This window comes from Diabrotica virgifera, chromosome 9 (genome assembly GCF_917563875.1).
Source record: "Diabrotica virgifera virgifera chromosome 9, PGI_DIABVI_V3a".
NCBI lineage: Eukaryota > Metazoa > Arthropoda > Insecta > Coleoptera > Chrysomelidae > Diabrotica > Diabrotica virgifera.
The window spans coordinates 194447024-194465746 of record NC_065451.1 but is presented as its reverse complement, the minus strand read 5'-3'; the positions used below and the strand labels follow the sequence as shown (position 1 = coordinate 194465746).

Here is an 18723-nt window from a genome sequence, read left to right as displayed (position 1 = left end):
AAAACTTACATATGAACACAGGAGGTGACCTTAAAACATGTTTTTCCATCTCTCATACAAAACTCATGAAAAAACAGATAGGAGGTATTGTCACATCAGCAAGGATGTACAGTGATGAGTGCCCTAATAACCGGCAAAATATTTAGTTGTGAGATAAAAAGAAATGAAACTAGTCGAGCTGGGAAATTTAGCGAAATTAACCTTTAAATTTACGTTATATTGATCCCACCTTTACACATATCGGAGGAGTATGTCAACTAAAACTGTCACTGTGACAGTGGTAGTTTCCAAACTCGTCTGATACGTCTGAAGGTGGTACACAATCAATACAATCTAAATGTATAAGTTAATATCGCTAAATTTCCCAGCTCGACTAGTTTCATGTCTTTTTATCTCACTACTTAATACATCTTTTGTGCTATTTTGCCGGTTATTAGAGCGCTCATCACTGTATTTCTGGTATATCCAGGGAATGTCTACAAAATATATTTTGAATGTCCAGAGAACATTCGTGGACATTCATGGAATGTTCCAATAAGACATTCAGGTAATGTTTAAAATGCTGACACAGGATTTTCCTGGGATGTTCTCAGGGAACATGTTTTCGGGGATATTCCAGGAATTTTTCAATGTCTGTGTACCTTCTATGGACCTATATGGAATATTTTGGTGTTATTACCGCCGCACTCCACTTGCGATTTGTAATCAGGAAGATTGAACACATTGTTTCAAATACAAGTCAATCCATTTGTGACTAAATAATCATGGATTGACTTCTATTTGAAAGAATGTGTTCAATCTTCACAACTACAAATCGCAAGTGGAGTCCGGCGCTTAGGGCTACTTCCTCTTCGGTATTATGTATTATACTACAGAAATCAGGAACTTTCCTTCTAAATATATGTATGCATCTTGGCCATCAAACATATTCTTCCAAACATTTTTTTAAGGGGTCTTGTGGGTAAAAAAAGTGACTTTTAAAAAAAATTATATCTCGAAAACTAAAATTTATTTTTATTTATAATTGGAACATGTAAAAGTATAGTACTTAAGGTAGTCTCAAAAAAAGTTTCAGCCAAAAATATTCATTTTTGTAGAGTTTAAGTTTTTTTGCGTTGGCAGCATAACTAAGTCCAGTCTCATCTGAAATCAAAAAGTTTCTTGTAGTTTATACCTCTGGCTAGAATATGAACGAAGGAATTAAAAAAAAATGAAATTTGAAGATTTTACATAAGTTTAAACACATTTTTGACCCCAATTTTTCTCATTTTTAAAGTAGTTTTTTTTATAAAACAAAAATGACCTCATCTAATAAAAAATCCTTTGTTGATTCACTAGCCAGAGGTATAAACTACAAGAAACTTTGATTTCAGATGAGACTGGACTTGTTATGCTGCTCACGGCAAAAAAGGGCTGTTGTCGAAAAATTGCAGTCAACTCTACAAAAATGAATATTTTTGGCTGAAATTTTTTTGAGAGTACTATACTTTTACATGTTTCAATTATAAATAAAAATAATTTTTAGTTTCCAAGATATAATTTTTTAAAAAGTCACTTTTTTTACCTGCAAGCATTGATTATAAATATTCCTCTGCAAGACAACAACTTAACAAATTGTTGATTTCAAATTGTAACAGTTGTTTTGCAAAGTATGCTGCCCTCTTGTATTTTCTGTGTTATCTTCATCATACAATTACTTCATCTAAAAACTTTCTGCGATATATTCGCAACAACAAAAACAAACAAAACAAAAAAAAATAAAACAAAAGTTTAACCACCTTCACACCACAGAATCAAGCAATCAAGTTACACAAATTTTCAAACACCTCACCTGACACAGCGTCTCAAGTACGATTGCGCGAATTGGTAAATATAACTCTGCACGACCACGCAACTCGAAACACAAGTACGCAAACACGGTTGCGTGAAGCGTGGCTCGCAATCGTGAAATTTACGAGACTTGCTCGACCTGTAGATTCTTGTGCAAATGAATGCTTATTACAACTGTTACTCACAAAAGAATCATTTAATTTCATGTTCTTTGTGTGTTTATATCATATCGTTTACTTATTGTGACAAGTGTGACAGAAAAAATAAAACATCTGCGAAGAAAGAAATTACAATCTAAACCATTGGCGTACTAAATCAACTAATTAAGTAGGTAAATACAATTTAAAATTGAAAGTCTTGTTTTCCATATTTTAACAGTGTACCTGTAACATCCCTTAGTTACTTTTAAGTTTGATCCTCAGCCAGCTTTCGTTCCCCATTTTTAACCGCATGATGAAATCGCCTCAATTTTGCTTTGATGCGATGTAATTGAAATCCTAGGACGTCTCATGCACAAGCTTCATCAATCTCTCGTTGGTATGTGAACGGGCTATTGTTTGTTCGAAAAAATAAATAAGTGAATTTGTCAACAAAATTGTTGTATAGGGGAAAATTTATAGTAGATTTAAAAATCTAGGAGTTCATTAATTTAGTCTAGTCTGTCTAGTTAATTCACCTTGGGTTAAACATGTTGTTGCTGCAGACTGCATAAGAGTATTAACCCTGGAAGCTCACACTTGGGTGTGAGATACCCATCGCGACACTTAACTGCATGTAGCTTGCGCAGCTGCATTTCAATGGTAATGCTGCTTTATGTAAATTCAGTCTCTAGTCTGCCAAGTAGGGGTGTGTAGTTGCGGTCTCATTTGAGCAATATTTCCAATCACGAGAATTTATTGAATACAGGCTAGGGTATGTAGCACCCATGTGTGAGGTTTGCGATCAAGTGTGCGTTCAAGTTAATGACCTAACAACACAACAACCCACAAATTTAGTAAAGAAAACTAGGTGTTATTTCTGCAAAGGCAAAGATGGAAAAGCAAAGCGTGCATGCTCGGCTTGCTATAAAGCATAATGCATGGAGCATAGAGCCACACTGTCTTATGAATGTAGTTACTAAAATGAGTGAAACTGAAATACCTGGCTAAGAATGAATATGAGTTCTATAATCACAAGGTGTTATATTTTAGTAAGAAAGACCATTTTGTTGTTAAATTAAATTAAAATATTTTGAATTATGTTTCCGGTTTTTTAGAAAATGTTTTTTAATTATTTTTAGGTATTTTTAATATTTTGTTCTTTTGTGTTACTAAAATTAAGAGAGAGAAAATAAAATTATTGATTTAATTATTCGTATGTATTCAGTAGTGATTAGAGAGTCTCTGGAAATCATAAAATATTTACTTTTTTTTTATTTCTTCAAAAAAAATCATTGGGTATCTGACACCCATGTGTGCGGTTTATGTAAAAAAAAATAGGTGTGATCTTCCAGGGTTAAGTAACATTAAATATTTAATCCACAAGGAAGAGATTCCTGTAGCTGGCTGTATACCATTAAATTACAAGTAAAATTTAATAAAACATTTTTGTCCTGGTAAAAGGTCAAATGGTAAAAGGTAAAATATTTAAGGTTTACTTAAATATTTAATAATAAAAAACTATGAAATATTCACTGTTTCAATAAAAAATTATGTAATATAAAAGTGTATACCATTTTTATTCAGTTGCAATGCGAAGCCAAAACCGTCTCAATTTTTACTTAGGTTAGAGAGCGCAACCAGCACTCTTATCGACGATTTCACCTCTTGTTAGAGGCTCTTCAGAGAATGCATAGGCTGCTATCTCTACTTCAGGTAAAAAAATTTCGACATTTGTTAGTCTCCCATTGCAACTGACGTGAAGGTAGTAGGTGCGTAGCGGCATCTGCTAAATGAAAGTCTAAGTTTTTCAACCTAATAAAAATATTTGTAAAATATTTTTAAAAGATATTTAATTGAAAAACTTTTTGGACCATTTTCCTGGTGAAAGCTCCATGGCTTCTAAAAATTGCAAGCCAAATGGATGATGCTTTGAAGACAAGAGGGAATTCTAGGGAAGACAAGAGGGAAAGTTGCAATTCACAACCCCGTCTACAGCTTGGTAAAGTTCCAATGGAAAATGGGGCTAGTTACTCTATAGGAGTAATACTAATATAAAATAAAAATGTATACCATTGCAAGTTGCAATGCGAAGCCAAAAGTATCTTAATTTTTACTTATAGACCGGGCAGTATCGTCGCCCCCGCTAGCGAAATTATTCCGATTCGATTTTTTTGCACAAACTTACTCAAAAAGAGGTCCTTATAACATATCTACAGGGTGCCGGGCGGTGCCGTGGTAACAAATTCACAAAAATAATTTTTTCATTTCGAACAAAATTTTTAGATAAATTGGCTTATCCTGAGCAAAAAAAGTCTCTTGTCATTTTTTTCTAAAATTGATTGTTGTCGAGTTATATGCGATTAAAAATTCGAAAAATGCGAAAATAGCCATTTTCAAGGCTTAATAACTCGATTAAACATTATTATTATGAAATTCAAAAAGTCACCAAATCAAGTTTCAAATCCCTTCTTCAAGGTCCTGAAGAGATTTTTGTCATTATTTTATTAGAAAGCTGTTATTTTTAATTATTAACAATTAGCGCTATAGTCCAGGATGCATCGTCGCCCCCGTTAGTGAAATTATTCCGATTCCATTTTTTTTGAAGAAACTTACTCAAAACGAGGTCCTTATAACATATCCACAGGGTGCCGGGCGGTGACGTGGTCGAAAAATTGTTTAAACAATTTTTTTTAAACAAATTCACAAAAATCAATTTTTTCACTTCGAACAAATTGTTTTTAGATAGTTTGGGACATTCTGCGCAAAAAATGTCTCTTGTGATTTTTTTCTAAAATTGATTGTTGTCGAATTATACGCGATTTATAATTTGAAAAATGCCAAAATGGCCATATAACTCGACAACAATCAATTTTAGAGAAAAATCACAAGAGACCTTTTTTGCTCAGAATAAGCCAAATTATCTAAAAAAATCGTTCGCAATAAAAAAAATATTTTTGTGAATTTGTTTAAAAAAAATTGTTTAAACAATTTTTCGAACACGTCACCGCCCGGCACCCTGTGGATATGTTATAAGGACCTCGTTTTGAGTAAGTTTCTGCAAAAAAATGGAATCGGAATAATTTCACTAACGGAAGCGACGATGCATCCTGGACTATAGCGCTAATTGTTAATAATTAAAAATAACAGTTTTCTAATAAAATAATGACAAAAATCTCTTCAGGACCTCGAAGAAGGGATTTGAAACTTGATTTGGTGACTTTTTGAATTTCATAACAATAATGTTTAATCGAGTTATTAAGCCTTGAAAATGGCCATTTTCGCATTTTTCAAATTTTTAATCGCATATAACTCGACAACAATCAGTTTTAGAAAAAGATGACAAGAGACCTTTTTTGCTCAGAATAAGCTAATTTATCTAAAAAAATTTGTTCGAAATGAAAAAATTATTTTTGTGAATTTGTTAAAAGAAATTGTTTAAACAATTTTTCGACCACGGCACCGCCCGGCACCCTGTGGATATGTTATAAGGACCTCTTTTTGAGTAAGTTTGTGCAAAAAAATCGAATCGGAATAATTTCGCTAGCGGGGGCGACGATACTGCCCGGTCTATTAGGTTAGAGAGCGCAACCAGCACTTTTATCGACGATTTCACCTCTTATTAGAGGCTCTTCAGAGAATGCATAGGCTGCTATCTCTACTCCAGGTTTTTCGACATTTATTAGTCCCCCCATTGCAACAGACGTGAAGGTAGTAGGTGCGTAGCGGCATCTGCTAAATGAAAGTCTAAGTTTTTTAGAATTCCCTCTTGTCTTCAAAGCAGCATCCATCTGGCTTGCAATTTTTTGAATCCATGGAGATGTCACCAGAAAAATGGTCCGAAAAGTTTTTCAATTAAATATCTTTTAAAAATATTTTACAAATATTTTTATTAGGTTGAAAAACTTGGACTTTCAAAAAATTATGTATTAATTTCTATGACGTAAGATACGACTAACTTCTTCGGTAGATCAGGAACAAGTCAAGTGTTGACATTCTTTGATATAGATTATCTCCGAATGACTGCATACCAGAAATCTAAATTGCTGCTCTTCTTTAGGAATTGTGATGTGTTCTTCCAATTTTATTTGTACTTCCAGAGTTAAGTTGGCGCTAGATGGGGTGAGAATGGGGTGAGATACAAATTAGAAATACTACCCATTTGTTCTTTAAATAGTATAAGTTGCGTAATTGCAACAATAATATTTATTTGAAAGGATTTGAATACCTTTTTGTTGTAGACCTGAATATACGGAAATAAAAACTCCCTGTTTTCAAATAGTGTGTTTTTTATTTTGTAGTCCGAGAAAACACGTAGCTTGTATATTGTTGGTAGCTGTATATTGTATAGTATTGTATAATTAATGAACATAACCGACTTCGTTTTGTATCTACCAACACGCTCAACTTTTGTTGTATCTACCAACACGTATACACATTTAAATTGAATGTAAGATATTTTATCGTATCCTATTCCAAAAACAATATAGTGTATATAAGAGTATTATGCCAGTAAACGTACGTATACAATAGCAAAAGTGTAATTTTAAAACAATTAATGTGTTTAAATCAAACCTTGACTGTCCACGTTCGATGTAAGGTGAGGTGAGCGAGCTGCTACCGCGTAGCGAAGATACGACTGACTTCTTCAGCAGACCAGGAACAGGTCAAGTGTTGAAATTGCAGATAGATCATCTCAGGATGACTGCATACCGGGACTCTGAATGGGGCTACTACCGCACCACAGTTGATTTTCTTAAGCAATGGTGAATGGTGATGTGTTCTTCCAATTTGATGTGTACTAAAAGGCGTCTATTTACGGTAGATGGGATGGCTAGGTACGAATTAGAAATACTTTCCATTTACTCTTTAAATATTATAAGTTACGGAACTGCAAAAATAACAATTAGGTATTTGAAATTATTCAAGTTTTTTAGTTGCAGACCTGAATTATATGGAATTAAAAACTCCTGGCTATGAAACATGAATTTTTTTATATCCTTGTTCGGAAAAACTAAAAAAATTACAGCTACACATAAACTTCGGTAGCTGTATATTGTATAGTATTGTATAATTAATGAACATAACAGACTTCGTTCTCCATCTACCAGAGACCAAGACCAACACGCTCAACTTTGTATACACATTTAAATTGAATGTAATATATTTTATTGTATTCTATTCCAGAAACAATCTAGCTACATTTCACAGCGGCGCCCGCTTTCATCAAATTTATGAGTATGCATTGCCTGCCATCTTCGATATTTCAAAGCGGTTCTGGTTACGCGTCGAAACGTCTTTATTAAAAGTAGGAAGAATTATTGCACGTCTTCAACGATTCCAACTGAAACAAGTTGCAATTTCATATTTCCACTGAACGGAAATATCAAATATTTACTTTTTAACTTAAATATTTCATTGATATATATTTTAAAATTTCAGAGTGATATGAGCAAAACAACCGGTATCGCAGATGTTGTAGAACGTATCACCAGGCTCAAATGGAACTGGGCAGGACACGTCGCCAGGCTGAAAGATTCAAGATGGGCACGAAGGCTGATGGAGTGGAGACCAAGAGAAGATAAACGAAGTAGAGGAAGGCCGCCTACACGATGGACAGATGATATCAGGCGGATTAGTAAAAACTGGCAAAAATCAGCACAAAACCGTGAAGTGTGGAAACAATTGGGGGAGACCTATGTCCAGCAGTGGACGTAAATTGGTTGGATGATGATGAGCAAAATTAATGGAGTTATAGTCATTTTAAACATAAGAGCTACAACGCCCCAGAAACGGTACATATCGGTTTCTCGGCGCCGGCGCGATGATATCGTCTTAAATGTACTCGAATTGAACATAGTTGGGACTCTTTCGTCACGCAGACACCTGTCTGTCGAGTCTTTTCCAGAGAAAAGGGCCGGGTCAGTTTACCGCTAGGATGGGGAAGAGTTTTTAAAGGCATTTTTTTCGAAATAAATTTTTTCTCGTCGTGTTCACTTTATCTCAAAAATTACTTGTCCAATCCTCCTCAAATTTTGCACTTTTTTTATGATAAATTACTGGGTCGCAACGTTGAGACATTGTCCATCTGATTATTATAATGAATTTTACGACATCAAATTATTTAAACTTTACCAAAATTTTTTCGAAAATTATGATTTTTTTACTTTAAAATTAAAAAAACAACAATAAAATGAATAATATCTCGATGTTGTGACCTAGGAAAACTTATAAACTAGCGAAATCTTTTTGGTTTTTTGTCAGCAGATGATCCAGTTATAAGTTACAATAAACACCGCAAGTGACTTTTTGCATCTTGAAAAATTAGCTGTCATTGTCTCAATTTTTAATATTTTTGTACTAAAATATCAGAAAATACTCTCGACATATTCTACTATAATGTACTAATCGATAATGTTATAAAGAAATATATCCAATATTTTTTTAAAAATAACTTCTAAAATTATGTTGAATGGGTTGCATGTGAGAGTTCATTTTAAATGAAGTAAGAGACAGACGTAATCTCAATCATTATGATTGAGATTACGTCTGTCTTTTACTTCATTCATTCATTTCTAAAAATATGTTTAGAAATAAACCTCCCCTTATAGTCCAGGGCGGATCTGTTTTGAGATGGACGTTGAGAGGTGACTCAAATTTTTTTGCAGAAATTGCTTGAAAATAAATCAAATAATAATATTTGAGTTATCCTCCCTTTCAAAAAGGTCCGGAACATTGTTTAAATAATCAAAATGTCAAAAATTGAAGGAAAAATTCGATTTTTTCCTTCGTTTTTTGATTATAACTTTAAAAGTATTCATTTCCGAGAAAAGTTGTGCTGACATAAAAGTTGCGTATTTAAATTTCCTACAATGTAAAATTGGTTAAAAATTTAAAAAATAGTCACCCTACGTGCAAAATAGCAATAATTGCGAAAAAACCATACAAAAACAAGTATTCGCATTTTACGTTTTTCAACCATTTATGCTACACTTAGGACCTTCATATTTCACCCAGAAAAACTTTATGATACAGTAAAACAATACTGTAAATTTCTTTAAGATCTGTTTAACAGATTTTGCAAAATAAATTTTGCAATCCAGCTTTCGCAAAAAAAATTCATTTTTTCAAAATGTTACAGATTAATTACCACGGCGTCAGAAAATTTTTGAAATAAACAATAATTTTTGGTGCTACGCGCAGGACAGCGGTGTTCGATTCACACAAGTTGATTTCCACCAAAATTTCTTCCAATCTTTATCTAATATATTATTTTATTACTCTATATTTTGTTGTATTTTAATATTTTAATTCCACAAAAATCAAACTAATTTTATTATTGTTTGTGAAATATTGTTTAAACAATTGCATATGTTTAAAAATAATAAACTTTTATTATTTAAGTTAAAATATATGAACAAAGAAAGTTTTTGCTAATAAAATTGTTATTTCAAAAAATAGAGTATGTGTTTTTATTTTGCAATAAACAAATTTATTTATTTATATCGAAATGTAATAAAAATTAAAATGTATCAATCATTATCAAAGGTCATTGGAATGCCCAATCAGAGCAAACTATCCGCTGTCCTGAGCGTAGCACCAATAATTAATATTTATTTAAAAAATTCCTGACGCCGTGGTGTTAATCGATTTTAATGTTGCAAAATTGCGAATGAAAGGTACAGTACACTTCTATACGCAAAAAAAATTCAACTTGCTATCTGCTTTATTTTCAGTCCGGTAACATTTTGCAAAAATGAATAATTTTTACGAAAGCTGGATTTCAAATTTTATTTTGCAAAGTCTATTTAGCCGATCTTAATAAAATTTACAGTGTTATTTTATTATGTCATAAGGTTTTTCTGGGTCAAATATGAAGGTCGAAAGTAGAGCATAAATGGTTGAAAAGAGTAAAATGCGAATACTTGTTTTTGTATGGATTTTTTCGAAATTATTGCTATTTTGCAACAAGGGTGACTATTTTTTAAATTTTTAACCAATTCTATATTGTAGTAAATTTAATTACGCAACTTTTATGTCAGTACAACTTTTCTCGGAAATGAATACTTTTAAAGTTATAATCAAAAAACCAAGAAAAAAATCGAATTTTTCCTTAATTTTTTGATATTTTGATTATTTAAACAATGTTCCGGACCTTTTTGAGAGGGAGGATAACTCAAATATTATTATTTGATTTATTTTCAAGCAATTTCTGCAAAAAAATTTGAGTCACCTCTCAACGTCCAAATGTACTAATATTTTTACAGATGCGCCCTGGTCTATTAAAGAATCTCGAAAATAACACAGTATCTGATTAAATGTCCTTGATACTGTCCTTCATATGAATGTCCTTGAAAAAGTTTAATACAAAGCTCATTATCACTAGACTAAAGAAGGGATCGATTACAGATCAATAATGCACCGACGATAATTTTCTATCATCAGGAGTTCTTCCCTAAGATCAATTCATTTATCACACCCTTATATTTCTTTATCCAATGTATTCCGCTAGCTTTGGTTATTCAATCTCTCTAACTTGTTCTTGGATGTTTTCAGATTCTTTTGCTTGTTTTTCTTGTTTAAATACTAACTTGTTTGCTACATTTTTCGTCCTCTTTTCTGTTAAAGCATGCTGTTTAAAAAAGTGTGTCTCTGAGAAATGTACGCTAAGGTCTAAAAATGTATCACTGCAATATACTACATAGTATTCCACAACATATCTCTATTCACAGAATGATACGTTTGTTTAAAATCTACAATGTTTTGAAGTAGTTTGCAGTTTTGTTCCCAGCGCTTTTCCAAAATATAGCGTAAAACGAAGACTTAATCTATGGTTGATCTTCTAGGTCAAAAGCCACATTGGTAGTCGCCTATTATATTATGTTGGAATGGATTTGTCCGAACATCGTTTTTTTCGCAGTAATTCCGCCTGAATTCTGTCTGGCCCAGAAGCTTTATGATATTTTAGAGACAAAATTGATGTCTTCACTTATTCCAGCGCTCCACCGGCACCCAACTGACAGAAGTCACACCCGATCAGATAGCCCATCGTCTCCTAAAGACGACCTCAAGAGAGAACAAGGTGAGAGTACAACGAAATGTCGACGAAGAAAGGGATGTTCTAGATACATCCTTTTGTCTACAGGATGTGAGATGCGTGATCCGCCAAATGACACATAATAAAGCGGCTGTCCTGGACGATATACGAACAGAACAAATAAAGAACTTTGTAAAAATTATGAATTGCTGCATCCGTAAATTACAAATCCTCAAAATTTGCAGGAAAACTATAGTGGTAGCCCTTTTAAAATCAGAGAAGCCTCCATATTTCTTACACGTTTTGGACCTTCCTCCATATCCATTTCTTGTACGTAATTGTCTCCCTTTTGACTTCTACTATAATTAATACCTCGGATAGCCATACCGCGTACGCGGGTGCTCAAACATCTCAGAAAAAATTTGTTCGAGGAAAGAGCTTTGATACAAAAGCTGCTGTCGTGATTTTATACATAAAGTTTGCCAAGAAAATTTGAAAACTAATATTTTTATTGCTTTATTTAAAAGTTTCTTGAATGATTCTCTTTTGTTTGTAATATATCCGATTCATAAACCGAATAAAAATAGACAATATACACAAAATAATATAGAAAAATAATATATACAAATTCCACAAAATAAATGCTTTCTAATTAATATTTAATAATGCTTAATTCTTGTTTCAGGTAAGAGCGTCATACCTAACCCAGTTACAGCAACCCTTAGCACGCTAAGTAAGTTAATTCACTAAACCAATTAAGTTAACCCCTTACATTTAGAACCACTTCTCTGTAATCCATCCTGTAGAGATTCCTATAAATATTTAGCTCTTAGTTCTTGTTGTGAGACCGCTCCCGTGTGAAAAAATTTCTGATTCGGTTTTTTTGTGAATTCCTGTTCAAGAATGTCCCCTTTAAAGAAATCAGAAGGACGCCGGGCGAAATTTTTGGGCAGACATTGTTTAAACCATTTTTTTAAACAAATTCAGAAGAGCACCTTTTTTGACCCGGAAAATACTTTGAGGTCTTATGAGTCAATTTAAATAAAATATATCTCTTGTCATTTTTCTCAAAAGTTGATAGTTTTGGGGTTATAATAGTCGGAGAGATAGAAGCGGATTTTGTGCGTGATAAGTAATATGGAAAAACTATACGGGGATATGTTGAATTAGTTGTGTACATGACTTTCACCAACGGCCGGAAACCAGAGTTGGGGCCGAGGGTAGTTATAAGGGGTCAAATTCGCGGATTTTATTATTTTTTTTATGACGCTCATGATCGAGATAGTGCACCAAAATTTAGGAACAAGTAGGTCATGACGTAACTAAGTAAAATCTCTAGGGGCGAAACGCTGCGTGGCCAACAAAGGGGTGGGGGTAGGGGTGAATATAAAAAATATAAAGGGTTTTTTGCGACGTTCGTGATTGAAATAGTGGACCAAAATTTGGGAATAAGTAGATCATGACATTACTAAGTAAAATCCCCAGAGCCGGAAACTAGAGTTGGGGATGAGGGTAGTTATAAGGGGTCAAATTCGCCGTTTTTATTATTATTTTTTTGTGACGCTCATGATCGAGAGAGTGCACCAAAATTTGGGAATAAGTAGGTCATGACGTAACTAAGTAGAATCTCCAGGGGTGGCACTCTGCGTGGCCGACAAAGGGGTGGGGCAGGGGTGAATACAAAAAATATAAGGGTTTTTTTGCGACGTTCGTGATAGACAGAGTGCACCAAAATTTGGGAATAAGTAGACCATGACATAACTAAGTAAAATCCTCAGAGCCGGAAACCAGAGTTGGGCATGAGGGTAGTTATAAGGGGTCAAAATCGCCGTTTTTATTAATTTTTGTGTGACGCTCATGATCGAGATAGTGCACCAAAATTTGGGAATAAGTAGGTCATGAGGTAACTAAGTACAATCTCCTGGGGATATTACTTACTTATGTCATGGTCTAATTATTTCCAAATTTTGGTGCACTCTGTCAATCACGAACGTCGCAAAAAACCCCTTATATTTTTTGTATTCACCCCTGCCCCACCCCTTTGTCGGCCACGCAGAGTGCCACCCCTGGAGATTCTACTTAGTTACATCATGACCTACTTATTCCCAAATTTTGGTGCGCTCTCAATCATGAGCGTCACAAAAAAATAATAATAAAAACGGCGAATTTGACCCCTTATAACTACCCTCATCCCCAACTCTAGTTTCCGGCTCTGGGGATTTTACTTAGTAATGTCATGATCTACTTATTCCCAAATTTTGGTCCACTATTTCAATCACGAACGTCGCAAAAAACCCTTTATATTTTTTATATTCACCCCTGCCCCACCCCTTTGTCGACCACGCAGCGTTCCACTCCTGGAGAAATTACTTAGTTACGTCATGACCTACTTATTCGCAAATTTTGGCGCACTATCTCGATCATGAGCGTCACAAAAAAAAATAATAAAAATCGGATTTTTGACCCCTTATAACTACCTTCCTTCCCCACTCTGGTTTCCGGATCTGGGGATTTTAATTATTTATGTCATGGTCTACTTATATCCAAATTTTGGTGCACTATCTCAATCACGAACGTCGCAAAAACCCGTTATATTTTTTTTATATTCACCCCTACCCCCACCCCTTTGTCGACCACGCAGCGTTGAGCCCCTAGAGATTTTACTTAGGTACGTGATGACCTACTTATTCCCAAATTTTGGTGCACTACCTCGATCATGGGCGTCACAAAAAAAAATAATAAAAACCGCGACTTTGACCCCTTATATCTACCCTCGGCCCCAACTCTGGTTTCCGGCCGTTGGTGAAAGGCATGTACACAACTAATTCAACATATCCCCGTAAAGTTTTTCTATATTACTTATCACGCACAACATCCGCTCCCAGCTCTTAGACTCTAAGCGATTTAATGTTTAAAGAAATATATATCCATGGGCGTCCACAGGGAGGGGCAGGGGGGGGCAGCTGCCCCCCCTAGAGAGGCCGAGGCGAGTGTAAAATTGGTGAATAAGCAATATAGAAAAATATAAAGTTGTAACTTAATCTTGATTTTGAATGCAACCACTCTGTTTCTACATTCTAGCTGGGACGAAAATACCATATAAACTTAACAAAACAAACGAAAATTAAAACCTGTTATTATTTTATTTACCTAATATTTTTTAAATCTGAAAGCAACAGCAGTAGCCACCACCCCTGAATTCGTAGAACCAAATATTTTGATGGCCTTAGAGTTCTGGGAATACATTTAACTCAAACCGGAAGTATTTCGAAGAACAACTAATAAGTCCAAATATGCAATTCAACGAATTTTAGATTCTTTGAAGTTTGAGCACAAGCTTTGCTCTAGGATTCGTTATTATTCATTTCAGTTTGTCAGTCATTCTTTAGCTTTAGTAGATAGTAGATGTTAAAGTAATAAGTTGCAAGAGTGATCTCCCGAATTTTGATATTCGTACGAGTGTTTTGTGTCTTTGGTGTATTTGTTTTACGATGGATATTCGGAAATTTTTTCCACTTGGTAAGCTATAACTAGTAAATTTAGATACTACTTTTAGATTAGTTACGCTATTGACTAGTCTTGACTATCATTTTTAAAAAGAATTTTTATTATTGAATATGTTCGTATGATACTTAAGGGGATGGGTACGAACTTTCGGCTTCAATGCTATTTAAATAAGATTCATTTTTTCTTCGAATCCTGAGAAAACTAATAAGTATTTTTGAAAAATTGAAACACAGAATGAAAGATTACGTTATTATCGAGGGCCGAAAGCCCCTGAAAACTTCTATAATGTTTATTTTGATAAGTTACAGGGGTGAAAAACTAAGAGAAAATTTAGTGTGATTTTTAATTTCAAATATCTCATTCAAAAGAAACTTTTTATTCATTCTAAGGGACTTTCGGCCCTCGGTAATAAAGTAATCTTTCATTCTGCGTTTAACTTTTTCAAAAATACTTGTTAGTTTTCTCAGGATTCGAAAAAACGATTACATTTAAAATACATTGAAAATTTTGACAGACGTCAAAATTTTGCATTTTATTCCTTTCCCCTTATATACTATAAAAAAAGATGTGAGTTTTGTTATATTAAGGTTTTTTGAAGGAAATTAAATTTTCAATCGGCATTTTTTGAAGTGTAAATAAATATTATTTTTTTCTTAAGGTGATGCCTAGAAAATAATGCAAAAAATAAAGCAATATATATTTTTTTAATCTTTGCCTATAACTTTATCTATTGCAGTCTCATTCTGTCAAAAAACAAAACTGGCATCTTTTACCTTTTGAAAAGTTGTGATAAAATGTGATAGATTTTTTTCAAATTTCGAAATTTGGTTAAATAGGGAAATTTTTTAGATAATTTGATGGATAGTGAACTCAGAATTAATTTACATTATTTGGTTTGCTAGAAAATTAAAAAAAAATATTTTTTTAAGAAACTTTTTAACCAATAATTTCTAGCTAGTTTTTCATTGCCACGTTTCGGTTAGATGGAACTACCTACCATCAAGTTTTTTATTTCCTATGAGCGTCATATTGGATTTTGTATAGCGTTAATTTATTTTTAGATTTCTAATGATAACGAATGTTCAATACATATGGGAAAAAACTTACAGGTTATTGAGAAAAACTGAAGAAAATGAACATTTTTTTGTTGACATGACCTTAAAACTTTTTTCTTGAAGCAATGGCTATACCTATTTTGAGTCACAAAAAAGACATGGACAAAAATTAAAACAAAAATAAATATATTGTAATTGTTTACGTTTTTTCAACAAGTTTTGAACAACAATAATATTTTTGGTTGCAAAAATTAATATTTTGGGCTGCAAAAAACTAATATTTTGCCCACCCTCAGAAATGCAGATACTATTCTTAAAATTTACTAGAACTCAGAAATATTTTCATGTAGGTAGGTACCTAAACCATACTTATCAACATACATATTCAATCATAAAAATTTCGTTTCGATTTTCTTCCTTATTATTTCAAATTTTTCATTATGAACAATAGCCTAAACTAAAGGATGGGGAGTGGGTAGGATAACATGAAAATATTGGGGTACCACCATTTTTCTATGCTTTTAGGTTCGCAAGGTCAGAAAAGAAAAAACAATCCAAGCTCTCCGGTGCCTAATTACAGAGATGAATGCGATTATAAAATAAGCAAACTGGATGCTCCATCAACTAGTTCAGATGATCCAACAGGGCCGCCCTTAGGAAATATGAAAGACAAAGAAGTATCAGATACCGAGTTGTTGGCCTTACATACTGATGACCACATTTATGATATTGGCAGATACGTGGGAAGTATATCTACGCTGTCAGTTCAAGAAAAAATGAAACTGCTGAAAGAAACTTGGGTGCCGCCTACTGATTATGATTTTGTGAGAGATGCTGCACATTTAAAAAGAAAATTTAACCATAAATGGTTGGACTTATATAGCCCGTGGCTAGTATATTCAAAGCGCTTGAAAGGAGCCTTTTGTAAATTCTGTGTCGTCTTTCCTCCACCGAAAGGGACAATCAAAGGGACATTGGGATCATTTATGATAAGGGCCTTTAATAAATACAAAGATGTCCACACATGTTGCAAAGATCATGCAAACAATCAATACCACAAGATGGCAAGCAAAGCTGCGGAAGCTTTTTTAACAGCGAAACCAGTTGACATTCAAATCAACGAGTTTGCGAGCAAAACAATAGAAACTAACAGAAAAGTCTTATGTTCAGTTATCTCATGTATCGTCTTCTCAGGCACTCATGATTTACCTCTCCGTGGGAAAGAATCGAGTGAGGGTGTTTTCCAAGACTTGTGTAATTTTCGAATTGAGGCCGGAGACAAAATTTTGCAGGAGCATTTTGAACATGGCGCTAAGAATGCCTCATACAAGTCAGTGAGGATACAAAATGAAATAATTGACATCTGCGGCCACGTAATTAGAAAAGAAATTTTTGAAGAAGTCAGAAAAGCAAACTACTATGCAATATTAGCTGACGAAACCGCTGACATTTCAGGCAAAGAACAGTTGTCAATTGGTTTGAGATATTTTGATGAAGAAGCAGAAGAAATTCGTGAAGAATTTACAGGGTTTGTTCAGCTCGATGCTCTGAATGCACCAAGCATTGCAAAGGCAATTGATGATTTCCTGGCAAATCATGAAGTTGATCCGCTCAAATGTGTCGGCCTGGGGTTTGATGGTTGCTCCACTATGTCGGGAAGGGAAGGCGGAGTTCAAGCAATTTTAAGGAAAAAATATAGCAAATCTTTTTTTTTCCACTGTGCGTCACACAGATTAAATTTAGTTGTGAACGATTTGAACCGTTTAAATGAAGTGCGTAATACTATTGCCACTATTAAAGATATAACCAATTTCTTCCGTGAATCAGTATTAAGAAGAAATATGATAGCAAATATCCCTAGCCTCTGCGAAACACGGTGGTCCGAGAAATACAAGGTAATCAGGGTTTTTCGAAAAAATTTCATTGAAATTGTACAGGCCTTGCAAACCCTATCCGTTGAAGGAAATTTGGCAACTAGAAAAATATCTTATCAGTTGCATTCTGCGGCATGCAAGTCAGGATTTATCGTCGCTGTTATTTTGATTGCAAAATATTCTGAATACCTAGAGCCTATAGTCAACCGCCTACAATCTGCGCAAACTAATGTTTTAAAGGTAGCGGAACATATTCGTCAAATCATGGATATTTTTAAAAAACATAGACAGAACGCAGAGAACGTAACAAACACTTTATTACATGAAGCCAATAAGATAGCCGAAGAATGCGGTTTTGAATTATCTACACCTAGAACTGTAAACAAGCAACAGCATAGAAGCAATCAACCAGCTGATACGCCTAGTGAATACTGGAGGCGATCCATGATTCTTCCGTATCTGGATTCTATCATATCTTCTCTAGAGACACGGTTTTCCGAAGAAAATACGCCAGCCTTCGCTCTGAGTCTTCTGCATCCCAAGAATTTTTCCAAAATTGATTTAAATTGCCTTAAATTAGAACTGAGACAATCCTTAAACCACTATGAAATAGATGGAATAGATGCAGAGCTAGAAGTATGGGTAGAACATTGGAATAAAAAACTCCTTAATAATGAGTTAGACAACTTCAACACCCTTGAAATTTTTGAACTGGTTCGAGCTTCCACTACTTTTTATCCGTTAATAAAAAAATTGCTGGAAATTCTCGTAACATTGCCTTGCACTACGTGTACAGTTGAGAGGTCGTTCAGCAGTCTTCGAAGAATAAAAACATGGTTGCGGAGTACAATGGTCGAAGATCGCCTTAATGGGTTAGCTCTAATGAGTATTCATCGGAAACAAATATTACCAAAAAAGAAAGAGTTTGTAGAGAAAGTTTTACAAGAATTTACAATTGATCCGCGTAAATTGTTGTTTAAATAATAGTATTCATAAACAATTGTTGTGTAGTGTTTGCAGTGTAAATAGACAATTTATCTTGCTTCACAAATCGATTGCTTATCAAGGAGGAAATAAACTTGTTAAATTTGCGTCACGTTTTTGTAAAAAGCATTAAAAAGTTTTTAAATATTTGAATTATATTTAGTTTGCTTCATTTTTGTATGAAGGCGTTGAATTATAATTTTGGCTCCAAAAACGTTATTTCAAAACTTTTCTGAGGGAAATCCTTTCCCCATCTCCCCTCTCAATTTACGTCTATATTTATTATTGCTTATCTAACC

General features: G+C 33.9%; 1 protein-coding gene and 1 long non-coding RNA gene across 3 annotated transcripts in view; both read left to right on the top strand.

Annotated features, from left to right (window-relative positions):
- Nucleotides 1-11737, top strand: part of LOC126892185 (uncharacterized) — a 247665-nt gene extending 235928 nt beyond the window's left edge. The window contains exon 4 of the long non-coding RNA XR_007700717.1: nucleotides 11690-11737. This is a non-coding gene — a long non-coding RNA (uncharacterized LOC126892185). The remainder of the gene's footprint in view (nucleotides 1-11689) is intronic.
- The window catches only part of LOC114335224 (FK506-binding protein 2), a 339535-nt gene that overhangs the window by 236254 nt on the left and 84558 nt on the right, over nucleotides 1-18723 (top strand). The window lies entirely within an intron of this gene.